Source organism: Coenobita brevimanus, chromosome 74, assembly GCF_032717465.1.
Source record: "Coenobita brevimanus isolate Jiangsu-jjx chromosome 74, ASM3271746v2, whole genome shotgun sequence".
NCBI lineage: Eukaryota > Metazoa > Arthropoda > Malacostraca > Decapoda > Coenobitidae > Coenobita > Coenobita brevimanus.
The window spans coordinates 2,146,545-2,165,149 of NC_137027.1; the positions used below are offsets into that span (position 1 = coordinate 2,146,545).

General features: G+C 43.7%; 1 protein-coding gene across 1 annotated transcript in view; it reads left to right on the forward strand.

Annotated features, from left to right (window-relative positions):
• LOC145407655 (discoidin domain-containing receptor 2-like) overlaps positions 1-18,605 on the forward strand; it is a 99,364-nt gene that overhangs the window by 839 nt on the left and 79,920 nt on the right. The window lies entirely within an intron of this gene.

Genomic DNA, 18,605 nt, shown 5'->3' on the forward strand with positions numbered 1-18,605 from the left:
AACAAACCAACGCCGGCAAAAACATAACCTCCTTGGTGGAGGGGACAACAACAACAACAACAACAACAACAACTACTACTACTACTACTACTACAACTACTTGCAATTAGTAGTACCAACAGCATTAGCTCACATTATACTGTACTCAATCAATCTTGTTCAAAATTCATCTCAGGTGTGAAAAAGAGAGCAATGTGGGCGAGAGAGAGAGAGAGAGAGAGAGAGAGAGAGAGAGAGAGAGAGAGAGAGAGAGCGAAGAATGGAGATTGGATAGTCAAGTGTCAGCGGGTGTGGGGGAATGGTACTTCCCTGGGTATTGTATTGGGAGAGGTTCGAATCTCTTAAGTGTTATTTTTTGTACCCCTCTCCTCCCTTCTCCCTGTCTTTCTGTCTGCCTAGCTACCCCCCCCCTCTCTCTCTCTCTCTTTGTGTGTGTGTATATATACAGTATATTAGTATATACTGTATACTGAGAGAGAGAGAGAGAGAGAGAGAGAGAGAGAGAGAGAGAGAGAGAGAGAGAGAGAGAGAGAAGGGGGGGGGATGATTAACTACTCTGAGGCACCTTATTGTTTTCAGTGTTTTCGTTATTAATGAACTGATTGAAATGAAATTTGGCCCTTACTTTCTTAACTTCTTAATACTTTAGTCAGTTAATCAAGTTATGAATATATCTTATTTACTGTTTAAGCATAAACCCAGAATTCCAAACTAGCGAATTTTCAGCGCAACTTACGCAAAAACATACTCTATTCTCGCTAATACGGTGCTCTTTTCAGTGACCTAAAGTGTGAGGCTTGTTTTTAAATCCTTTTGGAGCAGTATGGCTTCACAACTAGGGAAAATCTTTAGTAAAATCATGGGAAAAATGATTAACCGGCCAGTTATCGAATACTGCATGACTACTGGCTCAGTGCAGCTGAGAAACTGATGCCAGTTCAGTTCCGCGATGGTGAGGAACAGATTGCTTTTCCAGCGTCTGTCTCTTTCAGTTCAAAGGCTAGGGAGTTTTAAAATGCTATATATGAGTGACTGACTGAAATTTTTGAGTACTTAGATTCATTCAATCTGTTCAATAACATCGGATATATTGGCGCTATTCTGGGGCCTCAGAGCAGGAAATTACCGTGTGTGTGTGTGTGTGTGTGTGTGTGTGTGTGTGTTATATATATATAAAGTCTATCTGCTTGTCTACGTCATCATTCCTCTTATCATCTCTACCTTGCTACTTACGCGTCTGATATTATTCTCTTTTTCCTTATCCTCTCCTCTTCTTATCCCTCAGTCTTTTTCCTTCATTTCTTCCCCTATTCCTCACCCTCCCAACCTTAACTTTTCCCTCTCCTTTCCCTTCTCAACCCTCACCTCTCCTCTCCACTCTCTTCATACCTCTCACCCCTCCTTTCTTCTTCCTTTTCCTCCTGTTTAGTGTGTCCCTTCCCTGCTCTTTCCATTTCTAACCACACCTCTCTCCCTTCCCGTTTTCATTTTCCCTTCCCTTACCTCTCTCTCTCTCTCTCTCTCATCTCCCCTCCACCCCCATTCCCACAACCCAATACTGTTTGTTGGAAACGCTCAGGAATTGGACCCGTTTTTCATGCCTGCTTCTTGGGCTTCTTTTATCGTGTGTGTGTGTGTGTGTGTGTGTGTGTGTGTGTGTGTGTGTGTGTGTGTGTGTGTGTGTGTGTGTGTGTGTGTGTGTGTGTGTGTGAGAGAGAGAGAGAGAGAGAGAGAGAGTATATCCACATTGTTACCTTTTGTAATATTTTTAAAATTTTCCGACAGCGGTACCCAAATGTGACACAAGCAGAAATATATCTCCCTATCTCTGTATTACCTTTATTACCTTACATGCGTCTGTGCAGCCACACAAATAATCTTTTTAATGATATAGTTATTTAACTGATGAAAACCTATTAAGTTATGGAACACTGCCTCATCATCAGATACACTAAATCACGCAAATATGTATATCACAAAACTTCAAACCTTGACGAATGTTTTCAACGAAACTCTGCACACGCAGCCACTTGGCCCGGAGACAATCTGAGTCTAGTCCAGATTGATATTCTCTGACGGAACGATTTGGCCGCCGCCTGTGCCACATTCCTTAATGAAATGCTGGTGGCGAAGTGTATGGAGTTTGCTAAAACACAATCGAAGATGGTGACAAAGTAAAAACACTCTTTCAGCAAGACCTCGTCACGTTCCAACAGTTTCAAGAATATGCAAAGAAACCAATGAACTGGACCGTGCCATAACGCACTACACTCCGAGGCTCAAAATTTCCATTATATTCCTTTCTTGTGGCTAATCCTTTGTCCAGAGGGCACCCTTTTCGAGGTTCTTCGCGCCTTCTCGAAGCTATATTATTTAGCTTTGTAAACCCACCATGGTGAAGGTGTTAATGAAGGTTTATCTAATCCCTGCACATCCGAAAATCTCCCTCAGGCTGAAGAAATCGTCTGGTGGTAGCAAAAAAATAAGATACAAAATATCATTCGTATTAACGAGGTGAAAATATTGATATCAGACAATTACTTCTAATTACATCGTTGGGAGTGATCTTGATTTAGCACTTCGCAGTACTGTGTTCGGCGGAGACAAATCCTGATATACAAGGGATGAAACAGTCATTAGCCCTCTCATGGCGGTGCTGGAGTGAGATGCCTCCAAGTGGTGGCATCGATATAACTGGTCGGCTCTACTGCCTGGTTATACAAACGTCCCTCAGCTAATTCCTCATCCCCTGAAAGGAGGATGGTGGACTCTAGACGGGCAATATAAGCCTGTGGTCCACTGGACTCACATTTCAGATGAACCTGGGACTACAACAACAACAATAATAATCCTTTCATGGTCGCTTCTCCCGTATGTTATTCCGGTTAACTTCAGGTGCTATTACGTGTCAGTGAGTGAAAACAGGAACCTGAGAGTGTAAACAGTGCTACCAATAACCCTCTCGTGGTCGATACAGCTCTAGTAAGATCTTGCAGTGAACGCTAGACAATTCTGTGAGTCAATATAACAGGCTGGAAGTGTGAATATTAGTACCAGTAACCCACACATTGCCGAGACAACTCTGGCCATTAACTATGAACTAACGCAGACGATTTTATTAAGCTGAGAATGAAACACTGAAGCCTGTGACCAATACTAGTACCTTTAACCGTTTCATGGCCTGGAGAACTCTAGTAAAGGTACTCTATTCCAGCAAACACCATATGATTTTTAGAGCCGGGAGGGAATCATAGGAACTTGGACGATTTTCTTCAGCTGAGAGTGAAACATGGAAGCCTGTGATTAATACTGTTCATTTACCCCTTCATGGTGGGGATAACTCTTCTCTCCCCCAGCTAATTCCAAACTCTATCATTCACCTGAGAGTGGGTCATAGGAGCCTGGGTGTTATGTGGCAGTAATCCAGTCTTATCCATGATGGCTGAGTTGTTTATCCCAGTTCTTTGGTTTCCTACATAATTATCGACTCAGTTATCTACTTTCTCTCCGCCAGCTTACAACCACAGGGAGCCAGGAGGGAGGGGAGGGGTGTAGGGAAAGGGAGAGGGAGGGAACGAAGGAGGGGGAAGGGTGGAGAGAGAGAACTGTGGAGATGTGGAGGAAAGGTGTGTGTGGGTGGGATGTAGGTGTGAGTGAGTGTGTGTGTGTGTGTGTGTGTGTGTGTGTGTGTGTGTGTGTGTGTGTGTGTGTGTGTGTGTGTGTGTGTGTGTGTGTGTGTGAGAGAGAGAGAGAGAGAGAGAGAGAGAGAGAGAGAGAGAGAGAGAGAGAGAGAGAGAGAGAGAGAGAGAGAGAGAGAGAGAGAAGCACAATATAAGCGAGAATGTAGCGAACATACAATTTTAAAAAAACAGAAAGCAGGGACAATGCAAAAAATACAGAAAAGAAGAAGCATTGAAGCTGGAGCCAGGAAATCATACGAGAGAGAGAGAGAGAGAGAGAGAGAGAGAGAGAGAGAGAGAGAGAGAGCGTGTGGCTGGCTCACTCACTCGCCAGTCAGGAGCACCAAAAGAAACCCTTGCATAATTTTACCATTGTGAGAATATTCGCTACTGTAATGAGGGGAGAGGGGGAGGGGGAGGAAGAGAGAAGGGGAGAGGGGAGAAAAGGGAGGGGGAAGAGGGGGAGGGGACGGGAAAGAGAGGAGAGAGGGGAAGGGGACGAAAGGGGAAGGGAAGAGAGAGGACGGAGGAAGAATTGGAAGAGGGGAAGAGAGTAGAGGATGACAGGGAGGGGGAGAAAAGAAGGGAGAGAAAACAGAGAAGGAGGAGAGAGAGAGAGAGAGAGAGATTGGAGATGAGAAGAAACGAGTAGGAAAGAGATAAGAGAACGGGGAGAGGGAGACGATGGGAGAAGGGAGATGGTGGAAGGAGAGAGAGAGAGAGAGAGAGAGAGAGAGAGAGAGAGAGAGAGAGAGAGAGAGAGAGAGAGAGAGAGCACTTTTAGGCCAAGTTAAAGTGAAAGGAGTATACCCGTGGCGGTGGAGTAAGCATATCTCTACGACACCCAATCATCCCGAGTATTTACACACACACACACACACACACACACACACACACACACACACACACACACACCGCATATATTTCAAACTCTTCAGTACGATATTTTCTTTTACCTAAATAGAATCGTTTAATGATGTTAAAAATAAACATTTAACGTAGAGAAGGGGCTAAGAAAGAATATCCTAACCCCTTCAGTATGAGTGGCTTGTCCAAGTGTGTGTGTGTGTGTGTGTGTGTGTGTGTGTGTGTGTGTGTGTGTGTGTGTGTGTGTGTGTGTGTGTGTGTGTGTGTGTGTGAGAGAGAGAGAGAGAGAGAGAGAGAGAGAGAGAGAGAGAGAGAGAGAGAGAAACACAATATAAGCGAGAATGTAGCGAACATACAATTTTAAAAAACAGAAAGCAGGGACAATGGAAAAAATACAGAAAAGATGAAGCATTGAAGCTGGAGCCAGGAAATCATACGAGAGAGAGAGAGAGAGAGAGAGTGTGTGTGTGTGTGTGTGTGTGTGTGTGTGTGTGTGTGTGTGTGAGAGAGAGAGAGAGAGAGAGAGAGAGAGAGAGAGAGAGAGAGAGAGAGAGAGAGAGAGAGAGAGAGAGGAGCAATAAAGAGAGGGGGCGAAAGAAAGGAAAAAGTTCATATGTAAGCCGGTGAGGAGAGATGAGAGCAGAGAGAGAAAGAGGGACCCTGCATGATCTTCTTGCTCATTAGAGAGAGAGAGCGAGAGAAGAAAGAGAGGTATGAGAGAGATCAGAGCGAAGTGTTGGTGGATTGAAAGGAAGGGATATGAGTGAGGAGTGATTGACAGAGAGAGAGAGAGAGAGAGAGAGAGAGAGAGTGTGTGTGTGTGTGTGTGTGTGTGTGTGTGTGTGTGTGTGTGTGTGTGTGTGTGTGTGTGTGTTTTGCATAACTGCACAATACTCGTATACGAGTAGTACTGACAAGACAGAAAAGACAGCAAAGCAGAAGTCATTCTCTCTCTCTCTCTCTCTCTCTCTCTCTCTCTCTCTCTCTCTCTCTCTCTCCAGACTCCCTTTATATGAAACAAGTACAAAAATATCATAGGAAACAAGTACAAAAATACTTGATAAATGCGGGAGCTTCTGGGCCCTAATACTGGGATTCCCTAAAATCTCAAAACTCTACGGGAATGACGCACTTCGTTTCAAAATAATGTGAGTGACAAACTTACAGGGCCTCTCCATCAAAAACAAATAAATAAAAGCACCCTGAAGAACACTGGACAAATTTTATAGAAACGACTGAAGATTAATAACTGAAACTATGAATCACAAGAGAAAACATCAGTGCATTTGCATTATTTTTTACTGAGAAATAAAAATGCATACATTTGCTAAATTACTTTTACTGATTTTATTATTAACAGCAGCTGAGAGAGAGAGAGAGAGAGAGAGAGAGAGAGAGAGAGAGAGAGAGAGAGAGAGAGAGAAATCGGAGCGCGCTAAACAGGAACATCTGGAAACTCTTAGCGTGGTAGAGTTGCCAGACAGTAAATATCAGGCGCAATTAAGGCATCCGAAGAGCTCCCTGGAGACACCTTAAGCACGATCATAAATACGTCTTGTTCCGCGAGCTTGGAGGAGGGAGAGAGGAGGAGAGAAAGGAGATAATGAGAGGGAAGAAGGAGACACATGAAAAGAGGAGGAAAGAGGTGGAAAGGAAGGAGAATGAGAAGAAGGGAAAGAAGAACGGATATAGGGGCAGGAAGGAGAAAAAAGATATTAACATGAGCGAGGGGCCGAGATAACTAAGACAGGGAGGAAGGAGTAAGTCGTGAAAGAGGGAAGAAAGAGGAGAAATTTTAAATGACGAAAAGATGACAAGACAGAGAGGGAGAGATGGAAGAGGGAAGGACAGACAGACAGACAGACCATGGAAGAATGAAATAAAAATATAATGAGGGAGGGAGGATGGAGAGGAGAGAGAGAGTAGGGAAGAGACAAAAGGAGAAGAGAGAACAGAGGCTGACAGGAGGGAAAAGATAGGAATGAGGGAATAGAAAAGAATCTGGGATGAGAGAGAGAGAGAGAGAGAGAGAGAGAGAGAGAGAGAGAGAGAGAGAGAGGGATTATAAAATGTATGATCTTATGCTTACATGAAAAGGGAACCAGATGGTGATGGGAAAAGGTTGAGAGGAAAGAGAGAAGAATATAAAAACAGGTTAATATTCAAAAGTGCCTAAATGTATGAAGAAAAAAGAAAAGCATATAAAGGAACGAAAGAGAAAGGAACGAAAGAAAAATACCTATAATGGGGAGAAGAAGCTTAATCAAATAAAGGAGAATGAATAAAAAGAAGACAATAAATGGAAAGCAATAGCTAAAAAATGAGAGAACTAAAAAAAAAATCATATAAGAATTGACAGGAAGGATATGGCAGGAAAGAAAATAATGACGAACAATAAACAGCCTATTAAAAGAAATAATTTCGCACAAAACATTCAGGTGAAAAATTTACAAACAAAAGATAAAAGGCGAAGGAGAAGGAACACATAATCACCAGCTCGGAAGAAAAGAACACACACAAAAAATAATATCGTAGCAATGGAGGCCCGGGTATAACAATGGCCACAAAAGGTACGAAGTCTGTGTGGGCCCGCTGGATGTAAACAAGAGGACAGTCCCGTTTTCTGAGACCGCCGCCTCGAGGGGAAACTTGGGCAAACCTTTAGGCGGCCCGAAGGGAGTGGGTGAAAGAAAAGAACGTAAGAAAAAAAAGAAAGAAGGATAACTGCGGCGAATGTTTAACAGAGAGAGGATATTCCAGGAGGGATATTTTCTGCATACTGGTCTCAAAGTGTATGAAGGCACTGCCATAATACGAAAAAGGATAAAAATGACCGAATGATAGTGTTTTCCTCTCTTCCCTTGTCTACCAAACCAACTAGATAAATGTGTAAGGGAAAAGTGAGAAGGAATACCATGTTGCGCAGAAAAACCGTTAAGTAATTATTAAGAGAAATAACGAAAGAAACCTTACTAGCCTAATGAGAAAAAAAAAAGAATAAATACATAAATACACAAATACTCTCAATAATTCTGTTACATGGAATAAATGGGAAGGCAAACAGCAAATATTTGAGACGACTTACAGATCATTACCGCTTACACTTATTTGACTAGGGAAAATGAGGACTCTACTTGTCTACTTGTTTGTCTGTCTATCTATCTATCTATCAACCAATCAATTTATCTATCTACCTGCCTGTCTATCTATACAGACAGACAGATAAAGAGGTCGGCAAAATTACCAGTAGATAGATAGACAGGCCAGCAGGTAGGTAGGGAGAGAGAGAGAGAGAGAGAGAGAGAGAGAGAGAGAGAGAGAGAATCCCCCCGTCACTCACAAATCCAGCATATTTACTCATAATTAGTCAGCCAGAGTCAGAAACGGGAGGGGTAGAGGACGAGGACGGAGTGGAGGAGGAGGAGGAGAGGAAGGGGAGGGGTGAGGAGGAGAAGGAGGAGAGGAAGGGGAAGGGAGAGGAAAATGAAGGACAATGAGAAGTGGAAAGAGGAAGAAAAACCGTGGAAAGGAGAAGAACCGGAGGGAGGATGGGAAAAGAAGGTTAGGTGAAATGGAAGAGGGAGAAGAAGGAGGAGGAGGAGAGGGGGAAAGGGGAGGATGGAGGTAGTGGTATGGGTAAAGAAAAGAGGAAGAAGGAGGGAAGAGGGAATGTAAGAGCGAAAAGTTCGGAAGTGGAGAGGGGAGGAAAGGGGAAGAAGCATGAGAGGATGGGGTGTATGATGGAATAGCAACACTGAATCACTCACTCTCTCATGCCTGTCACCTTTCAGCTCCACACTGCTCTGAACATTCTGCCACAAAGCCTCCCCTCTGACGGCGGGCATACAACATCCCTCAATCACACACTTTCATCACCTTTTTTGTCCTATTCCCCGATGCAAAAATGACCAAAATTCTCAGTCTTTCATGTACACAACTGCTCACCACTGGAACGATCAACCCTCAGTCTGTCTTCCTCCCAGCTAATGTTCCTAAGTCTATAAAAAAAGGGAATAGAAGGAAACAAAAGAAAAACCTGCCTAGATATCCGGAAAAAAATGACTCTATATTTCTGTTATCCTTTGTTCGACTTTCATTCAGAGAGGAGACTTGTGCTGACTCTCTGCATTTGATCTCTCTCTCTCTCTCTCTCTCTCTCTCTCTCTCTCTCACACACACACACACCAAATCCTGAAGTATGGAAAAGGGAAATATTTGTGTGAAAAGCGAGTGTGTCTGTCAAGAGCAAAGCCGTGGTGGAAAAGGAGAGAGAGTAAGTCCGCTGCTTAGCCTGCCTTAAGCCTCTCTCTCTCTCTCTCTCTCTCTCTCTCTCTCTCTCTCTCTCTCTCTCTCCTATGATAAAGACATAAAAATGCATAAGGTAAGGAGGAAAATATATTCGAAGAAAGGAAGGAGAAGAGAAGGGTAGAGAGAAGTGAAAAGAGAAGAGAAGGAAGGAGGGAGGGAGGGTGCGGTCAAGTGGGAGGGAAGATGGAGGGAGAACAGAAGGAGACAGATGTGGAGGGAGGGAGAAGAAGGAGAGACAGGAAGGAAAAAGGAAGATATAGAGGGAGAGATGGGAAGAGGGAGAATAGATGGAGATATATGTGGAGGGAGGGAGAAGAGGGAGAGAGACAGGAAGGAAGAAGGAAAATATTGAGGGAGAGATGGGGAGAGGGAGGGAGGTAGAATAGGAGATATTTGTGGAGGAAAGGGTATGAGGGAGCTACAGGAAGGGAGAAGGAAGATGTAGTGGGAGAGATAGGGAGAGGGAGGGAGGGAAGAGGATTATAGAGAATAAAGAGAGGGAGGAAGAAGATAGGAAGTAAGAATATAGAGAAAAATAGAGAATGAAAGACGAAGCAAGAATATTGAAAAAGATATAGATAGGGAATGAGACAGGAAGTAAGAGTATAGACGAAATAGAAAGGAGTGAGAGAGGAAGATAAAATATAGAGGAAGGCAGAAAGAAGAAGTAAGAATATAAAGATGAATGATGGATGCTTGGATGGAGGGAAGAAGGATGGACGGAGGGATTGAGGTAGTAAGGATGGTAAAAAGAGTATTTGAAGAAAATAAGGATGGAAGGAGGGAAGGAGTAATGAGTGGATGGAGACAGAGAGAGAGAGAGAGAGAGAGAGAGAGAGAGAGAGAGAGAGAGAGAGAGAGAGAGAGAGAAGTAACAAGGATGGAGAGAAGGATGGAGGGAGGGAGAAAGAGGGACACTTGTGGTCAGGGAGGAAGAAATGGACACCCGTATTGAGTTTCTTCCTCTGGTTGTGGCAGAACGGAGGCTGAGGGGGGGGGGAGAGGAGAGGAGAAGAGAGGAGAGGAGAGGAGAGGAGAGAGAGAGAGAGAGAGAGAGAGAGAGAGAGAGAGAGAGAGAGAGAGAGAGAGAGAGAGAAGGAAGGATTGGTGGAAGGAAGAAAGAAAAAAGAAAGAATAAGAATGAATGAATAAAGCTAGGAAGGAAGGAAGAAGGAAGCAAGAAGGTAAGAAAGAAATGGAAGAAAGGGGGATGATAAGAAGTGGGGTGGAAGGAAGGCAGCAAGGAAGGAAAGGGGAAGGGTGGTGAGAAGGAAGGAAGAAAGGAATTTAGGAAGTAAGACGGAAAGCAAAGAAAACAGATTTACTGGTGCTTTCGTGATTGTTAAAGGGTAGGGCAGGGACAGCAAAGCAAGGACAAAGGAAGGGTGAAAGAAGGAAGGAAGGAAGGAAGGAATGATGGAAATAAGGAACGAACGAACGAAAGAAGGAAGGAGGGAAAGAAGGATGTATGGATGGATGGAGGGACGGATGTATGGATCGTAGAAAAAAGGATAGAAAAGAGCAGAGAGAAAGAGGGAAGAAGAAAGCGAGAGGAAGAGACACGGGAAGAGAAGAAAAGAATCAAGGCTGGAAGGAAAAGAAAGTGGGAGGGAAGAAAGAGTTAATGAAGATAGAGGAAAATGAGCTCCAGAAGAAACAAGAGAAATTTATGGAGGAAGGAAGGAAGATGGATGAATGGAGAGAAGGGAAAAGGAAGGAAAGAAGAGTGGAAGAGTGGAGAAAAAATGAAAGAGGAAAAATTACGAAAATAGGGAGGAATGAAAGACACAGAGAGAAAAAAGTGGAGAATGAAAGTAAGAGATGGAAGGAGAAGAGAGAGTTAAGGAAAAAAAATGAAAGCAAGGAAGAACTTATTGAAAAAAAGAAGCTCCCATGACTAACTCTCAGCTGAATAAAATCGTCTGGTTATATCCTGAATACTTCAACTGCCTGAACACTGAGGAGGGGGGTTAATGTTGAAAATATTAAGGCTGTTAAACATTATTAAAACTGTCAGATTTCCATGACCCGCTGTGAGTAAAATAACATCGTCTGTCTTTACCTGGAGTACTGTAAATGATAGAGCTGCTCAGACCATGAGGGGGTTAAAACACCAAAGATTTTTTTCTCAAATACTTTCGTAAATCCTTGGAATATACTAACTTACAACAAGGTAGATTGTGATACAGCCATGAAGAAAAGTTTGGGGGCTCTTCTGTAGCGGTTTTGTGATAGAAATGAAGCACACACACACACACACACACACACACACACACACACACACACACACACACACACACACACGAGTATGAGAAGGAAGGATGCTCTCTGTCGTCTGGGGAGGCAAGAGGAACATGGAACGCGGGAGATAGTGCTGGCTGAGAATTGTCGGCGAACTTCTGCTCAAGCTGACTTTGAAATGCCACTCGGACAAGTATCACTCTCCATACTCCCCGGTAAACAATGAGTGTGGCGGAAATATACAAAATCTGCCTTCACTCCTTCCATGTAGATGAAGGAACGGACAACCACTGTACCCACTCCACTCTAACTTGACTTATAATCCATCTCTCCATACAGGCTGCCGAACTGTAGCAATAGATTAATGCTAGATTATGGTGCTAGTCACGAAGAAGCGCTACGGAAAGAATGCAGAGTCCACTGTCCTTTTCTGCCACTGAGCTCCGTGAAATAACCTACAAAATGAAGATAATCTGGGCCAAGTTAAGGTGAAAGAACTATAGCAATGTTTATTTTCTTCTGGCTTTGTAATCCTTTAGAATATATTTTAGTTATTATTTCGTATAACGTTTACAAGATTTATTTTTCTCTACAAGTCGGTACTGATTCAAAATTTTCCCTGCAGGCTAAGATTAAAGCTATGACTGATGGGAGTTAGGAGCCTTCTGCTATACTATCTTCGTCTCATAGAAGAGATACCAGAGTCATAACCAAGTCTATTATCTAGTCTCGTGAGGACCAGTAGTTACGTCCATTTTCTGCTTTAGACTTCTCTCTCTCCCTCTCTCTCTCTCTCTCTCTCTCTCTCTCTCTCTCTCTCTCTCTCTCTCTCTCTTCGCTGTACTATAATTTTCTTATATTCTGTAAAGCAATATTACTATTAACATACAGGCCAGAACTTTTCCAAGGGACCGTTAAGTCTGTGTGATCTGTGTAACTCCCCCCTCCTTCCCTCCCTCCCTCTCTCTCTCTCTCTCTCTCTCTCTCTCTCTCTCTCTCTCTCTCTCTCACTCTCTCCCTGGCACAGCCCCTTCACTTGACTGAGGGTGTGCCTGATAAAACGAGTGTAGGGGGCAGAGAGGAAGCTGTGTGTGTGTGTGTGTGTGTGTGTGTGTGTGTGTGTGTGTGTGTGTGTGTGTGTGTGTGTGTGTGCACTGGGGAAGAGTATATGTGTCTGTGTGTGCTTGGGAGTGTGTGTATCTGTATAGTTGGGTGTTTATGTATGTGTGTGTATGACTGCAAAAACATATTGTTATGTGTATATGAAGTACCGTATGTATGTATGTATGTACGTATGTATGTATGTATGTATGTATGTATGTACAGTATGTACAGTATGTATGCACGTATGTATATATGTGATCTTATACGCGAATGAGGGTAAACTGAGCATATATATATATATATATATATATATATATATATATATATATATATATATATATACATATATATATATATATATATATATATATATATATATATATATATATATATATATATATATATATATGTGTGTGTGTGTGTGTGTGTGTGTGTGTGTGTGTGTGTGTGTGTGTGTGTGTGTGTGTGTGTGTGTGTGTGTGTGTGTGTGCTCTCTATCCTCCTCCCTGTTTACCACCCTACTTATCACCTCCCTTTTTTCACTGTCTGTCTCCCTGTCTTCCTCCCTATCTCTTTCCCTCCCTCCCACCTGGCATGCCTCTCCATCTCCATACCCTGCCACCCTGTCTCCCTCATACCCTCTATGCCTCCCTCCCTCCCTTCCTCCTTCCTTTCCTCCGTCCTTTATTCCCATCCTTCCTATCTCCCTCTCTCTCTCCTGCCCCTCTGCTTTCCTCTCTCTCTCCTCCTTCCTTTTATCCCTTATCCTTCCTTCTCTGTATCCTTGTATCCCTCCCTCTCTCGATTTGCTATCCCTTCTTTCTATTTTAAGCTTTCTATCTCCCTTCCTTGAAATTTTTTTCCTTGTCTCTCTTCCTCCCTCTATATCTCCTTACCACCCTTCCTCTGTATTATGTTCTCGCATACCCCCTTCTGTCTGTCTCTGTCTCTGTCTCTCTCTCTCTCTCTCTCTCTCTCTCTCTCTCTCAAACATAACGTCACACACACAAAAACAAACACACACACGCACACACACACACAGATATATAAATAAATATATATATATATATATATATATATATATATATATATATATATATATATATATATATATCCCTGCTGGTCCCCCCCTTTCTCCCTCCATTATCCTCTCATTCTGCCTACCACCCTGCCTACCTCCACCCCTGTCTCTGCCTGGCCTCTCTGTCTTAGCCACATGGAGGAGCTCAACACTAACTCAATGGTGTGTTATCTTAAGCTGAACACACGCTGCCCCCCACTACCCTATCCTCCCACCCCCACCCCTCCCTCTCTCAAGTGTGCCTTCTATTACCTCCCCTTCCTGCCACTCAAGACATTCTCCTTCCTTCTCTTCCTCAAGGATTTCTCTCCACTCCCCCATCATCTTCTTTATCCCTTTCAAATTCTTTCTTCATTTGCCATTCTCTTGGTTTTTCTCCATTCCCATTTATTTTTTCCTCATCACCCTTCCTTTCACGTCAACAGTCTAATTCAGCAAAGCTTCCCTTCTTCACCAGAGTTGGAAACTTAGCGAGCAAAGTATCTTGTACAGTAGTGTGGTAGACTACAATAACTAGTGTCCAAAACTAGCATTTGACACTGACGACAATCGTACTCGTGGTGACGCTGTGCATGCACCTTGGGTGGAGCAACTGCGGCGTCCACCCGGATGCCAAACCTCCTCATATTTCCCTGCACTTCTCCCTGGCCGAGGCACTGTCAACCGTGAGGGGGCACCGCATCCCTACACGGAACATGTCCTGTACTATACCTGTAGGACGGTTCTAAAGAAGCAGTTGCTTACCTATGGTCGACGGCTCTTCTAGCCCTGACAGACTAAGGCTATGCAATAACAAGATCAACTGACTTTCACAATTGTTTGGACATGTGTCTACGCTCTAATACCCAACCAAACACGTTCACTACTGCAACATACAAATGATCTATTATTGGTTTTCTCCAGGCTCTGTCATGGAGGATACAAGAACAGCGCAACATGCTTTTGCACGTCGCCCTTCCTTTATAGATTAAGAAAGTGTAGAAAATATTTCACTCAGCCTTCCGAACTTTGCCACAACAGTTTTTCTGTAGTACACGGTGTTTCTTCCTACATTTTTCGCCAATGTTACTTGGAGAGAATGGTGGGTAGGAGAGGCTTATTGCTTTTCTGTCCTAAATCCATTCACCACGATGAGGCCTTTTTTTTTATTATACTCTCTCTACCACCTGGCGAGTTTAATCAGAATTGGAAAGCAATACGACACTGAAGAAATTATAAGCCTAAGATACATAAAATCGTCTTGAGAGAGAAAACTATCATCTGACTCAGGATGTTAAATCTCTCTCTCTCTCTCTCTCTCTCTCTCTCTCTTTCTCTTTCTCTCGTCCCATCTATCACACACAAGAAGTTAGTGTTTAGGCTTACCCTCCTTGGTTTAAAGTCCTACTGATTGTTCGGGGACCTGGAGAAGGAAGGGAGGAAGGGAGGGAGGGACGAAGGAAGAAAGGATGTAGTGGAGGAAGGAAGGACAGACAGTTGGAAGGAGGTTTAGGCAGGAAGGAGGAAGAGAACGAGGATGGACAGGTAGATGGATGGGTGGAAGGATGGGTTGGTGGATGGTAGGATGGATGGTGGAAAAGAAAAGGGAAACTAGTGAATTATGGATGCATGAATGAATGAAGGATGGAAGGAATGAATGAAGGAGGGAAGAAAGGGAGGTAGGAAAGACGGGAGAAAGGAGGGAACATAGGAAGGTGAGAAGGGGAGAAGAAAAGAGAAAGGAATAACTATATGGATAAATAACTCAAAAACGGAAAGAAGGAAGGAATGAAGGAGGAGACGAGGCATAGGTCAAGCGGCAGAGGAGTGAACTGCTGTCCGTAAACCCAGAGACCAATCCCCAGTTTAACTTTTGAAACCCCTCACCTGTACGTCATTAACACACGTCCACTAATATCGCCACAGTAATCTTAAGTGAGGTAGTATGGTTCAGTATAGACGGTTCGGATTTAGTGCCCAAATGGTGACGTATGAGATGCCATTTGTTGTGCGTATGGGAACCGCAAGGCCTCAGGGAATGGGCTTCCTAATCCATGCTCAAGGCTGGATACACTGAAAAAGACCAAAGGAAAAAAGTGGCTGTGAGAATGGTGAGGGGGAAGAAAGGTTATTAGATACAGAAAGTGCATAACGAAAGAGAGAGAGAGAGAGAGAGAGAGAGAACAGGATAAGTGAAAGGGAGGGAGACTAAGGGACAATAAGCAGATAAATAATGCTAATACAGTTGTCCCCATTATCATTTATTATTGTCACCCGTAGAACCATACAACACGGAGAGGAAAAATGAGTATTGAACGAAAGGGGATTTTGAGGGAGCTTTATATATATATATATATATATATATATATATATATATATATATATATATATATGGTATATGTGGTACAGTGGTAGAGTGTGCGTCTCCGTACAAGGGAAAACCACGGTTCGCGCTCCGCGAGGGTAATAAACTTTGGGAGTGTTCACCCGGCCACGTACTGCTTTGGCGGACATAATGGGTGCTGTTGTTGAACAAGTGTCGCATACTATAAAGTATGCTTGCATCCAGTCGGCCTGCGCGGGCCGATTACACATGGTTCACAGACTACACACACATCCAAAGCCACTACAACATTACAATCACACTTACAGGCACTTCCCACCCTACTTACAATCTCTACGAGACAGCCTAAGCCACTTGGTAGAGATACATTGGCTGTATCGTCCCAACTTCGCTCGGGATAGGCCGGTCCTGAAGTGGATACTCAAACGGCTGATGATGATGATGATGATGATGATGTACGAGTATGTATATGTGTATGTATCTCACGTAGTAACAAACACTTACACAGCACCACTTAAGCATTTAAATTAAACCGACGATGAAAGATCCATACCTACAGTACGTGCTAAGTTATGGCTATTGGGAGGAAGCAATATTGAGAGAGAGAGAGAGAGAGAGAGAGAGAGAGAGAGAGAGAGAGAGAGAGAGAGAGAGAGAGAGAGAGAGACAGACAGACAGACAGACAGACAGAGACAGAGACAGACAGACAGACAAAGGGGGAGACAAAGGGCGAGAGACAGAGAGCAAGGGGGGGGGGGGAGTCTGAAAGGGCAAGAGAAATGAATCAGACGACCATACACATAACATCTTAACTACAAGAACAAGTCAGGAGTAAGGGGCGACATAAATACTGGAGTGAGGGGCTGCGCACTGACAGACACGCGTACTCACACTCCATCTCCCGTCCCCCACCACCCCTACCCCTGTCCCTGCCCCTCCTTTCTGTCCCCCACAATAGGTCGGCACGTCGGCTACTGCATGTGAACGGAAGCATTTAATATTTTGATCAGGGGGGCGGTATTGTCGATGGCAGTGTGGGGGAGAGGGAGGATATATGAGAGGGTGGGAAGGCTGGTGAGGAAAGGAGGGAGGTATGAAGGGAGGAAGGGAAGAGGGAGGGATGAAGGGAGAAAAGAAGGAGGAGCAGGGCGAGGGAAGAGGGAAAGAGAGAAAAAGAGAGAGGGGAGGGGGAAATGGGAGGAAGAGGACAAAAGAGGACAAAGAAAACTAAAAGAATGGAAGGGGCAAGGAAAGAGAGAGAGAGAGAGAGAGAGAGAGAGAGAGAGAGAGAGGGGGGGGCGGGAAGCAGGGTAGAGAAAAGAGAGTGACACCGAAAAAGAGCGTGAGAGGGAGAGAGGAGGGATACAGGAAGAGAGAAATAAATTGAGATGTACGAGTATATGGGAACTCTGGAATGAATGGAGAGAGAGAGAGAGAGAGAGAGAGAGAGAGAGAGAGAGAGAGAGAGAGAGAGAGAGAAAGAGAAGAGGACGTTGAGATAGGGAGAGGAATGGGGAGAAGCTATGGGGAGGAAAAGACAAGGGGCTAGAAATGAGGATGATAAGGGAGAAGAGAGGAGAGGAGAAGAGAAGAGAGGGGACGAAAGGGAGAGGAAGAAGATAGTTTATATATGATTATGGTGAGAAGGGAGGAATAAAGGAACGAAAAGAGAGAAAGAGAGAAAATTAAGGGAGCCAGTAGTGATTAGATCTCAGTGAGAGAGAGAGAGAGAGAGAGAGACAGACAGACAGACAGACAGAGACAGAGAGAGACAGAGACAGACAGACAGAGACAGAGAATTATAAACTGTTTCTCCTGTTTCTCTCTCTTTTTCTCTCTCCTACCTCATCTTGTTTCCTCTTGTCCCTCCTCTTCCTCTCACAATCTTCATCCTTTAACAAACCTCTCTCTCTCTCTCTCTCTCTCTCTCTCTCTCTCACCCCGAGCTAAGGACAGATATAAATGCTCAGAGCTCGCTTTAATTTCCGTTCCAGAATGACTGTTTACATTAAGATACAATCGGTGTGAGAGAGAGAGAGAGAGAGAGAGAGAGAGAGAGAGAGAGAGAGAGAGAGAGAGAGAGAGATGCTGAGTGGAAGAATGGAAGAAGAGGTAGCCTTTTACTGCTGGCGGTAGCACCCGTCTGGCAGGACAATCGCACCCTTTTTCAGTGCAGCTCTCTAACGCAGGACTTAATTGATATTCTGAGTCATTCATGCATGAAACAGGTAAACTCTGTAATTGCCTTCCTCTCTGCATATCCCCCTGCCTATGACCTCTAAACTTTACTACATGAACCAATTATAAGCACCAGGTCAACACTGGCACTGTCTTCTTCAGCCTGTATTTCGCCCTGCCTGTAACCCTTACAGTTTAAGCACATTATGCAATGCACATCGAAGTGAATGGACGTTGAATTAGAATAAATTTTGAATTTTTTTCTTTGCAAAAAAAAAAATGCGGGCTACCGGTATAAGCCCTTGATTCTTTCTTCTTTGCATTAGAAAACGTGAGAGAGACATGGTGGGGTATCATATGAGGGAGGGTGGCGTGTGGTGGGAGAAGTCGTTGCTGAGTAGTAACAGAAATGCCATGAACTTATTCTGGCCAAAGCACACCTTACAGAATGCGACATCAGGCAAATCAGATAGAGAGAATCACAATATATATACCGTATATATATATATATATATATATATATATATATATATATATATATATATATATATATATATATATATATCTCATCTCATCTCATCAGCCGTTTGAGTGTCCACTGCAGGACCGGCCTATCCCGACCGAAGTGGGGACGATACAGCCAATGTATCTCTACCAAGTGGCTTAGGCTGTCTAGTAGATATTGAATGTGGTTGAGATAGGTTGAGAAGTTCTTGTAAGTGTAATTGTAGTGTTGGAGTGGCTTTGGATGTGTGTGCAGTCTGTGAATCAAGTGTAATCGGCCCGCGCAAGCCGACTGGGTGCAAGCATACTTTATAGTATG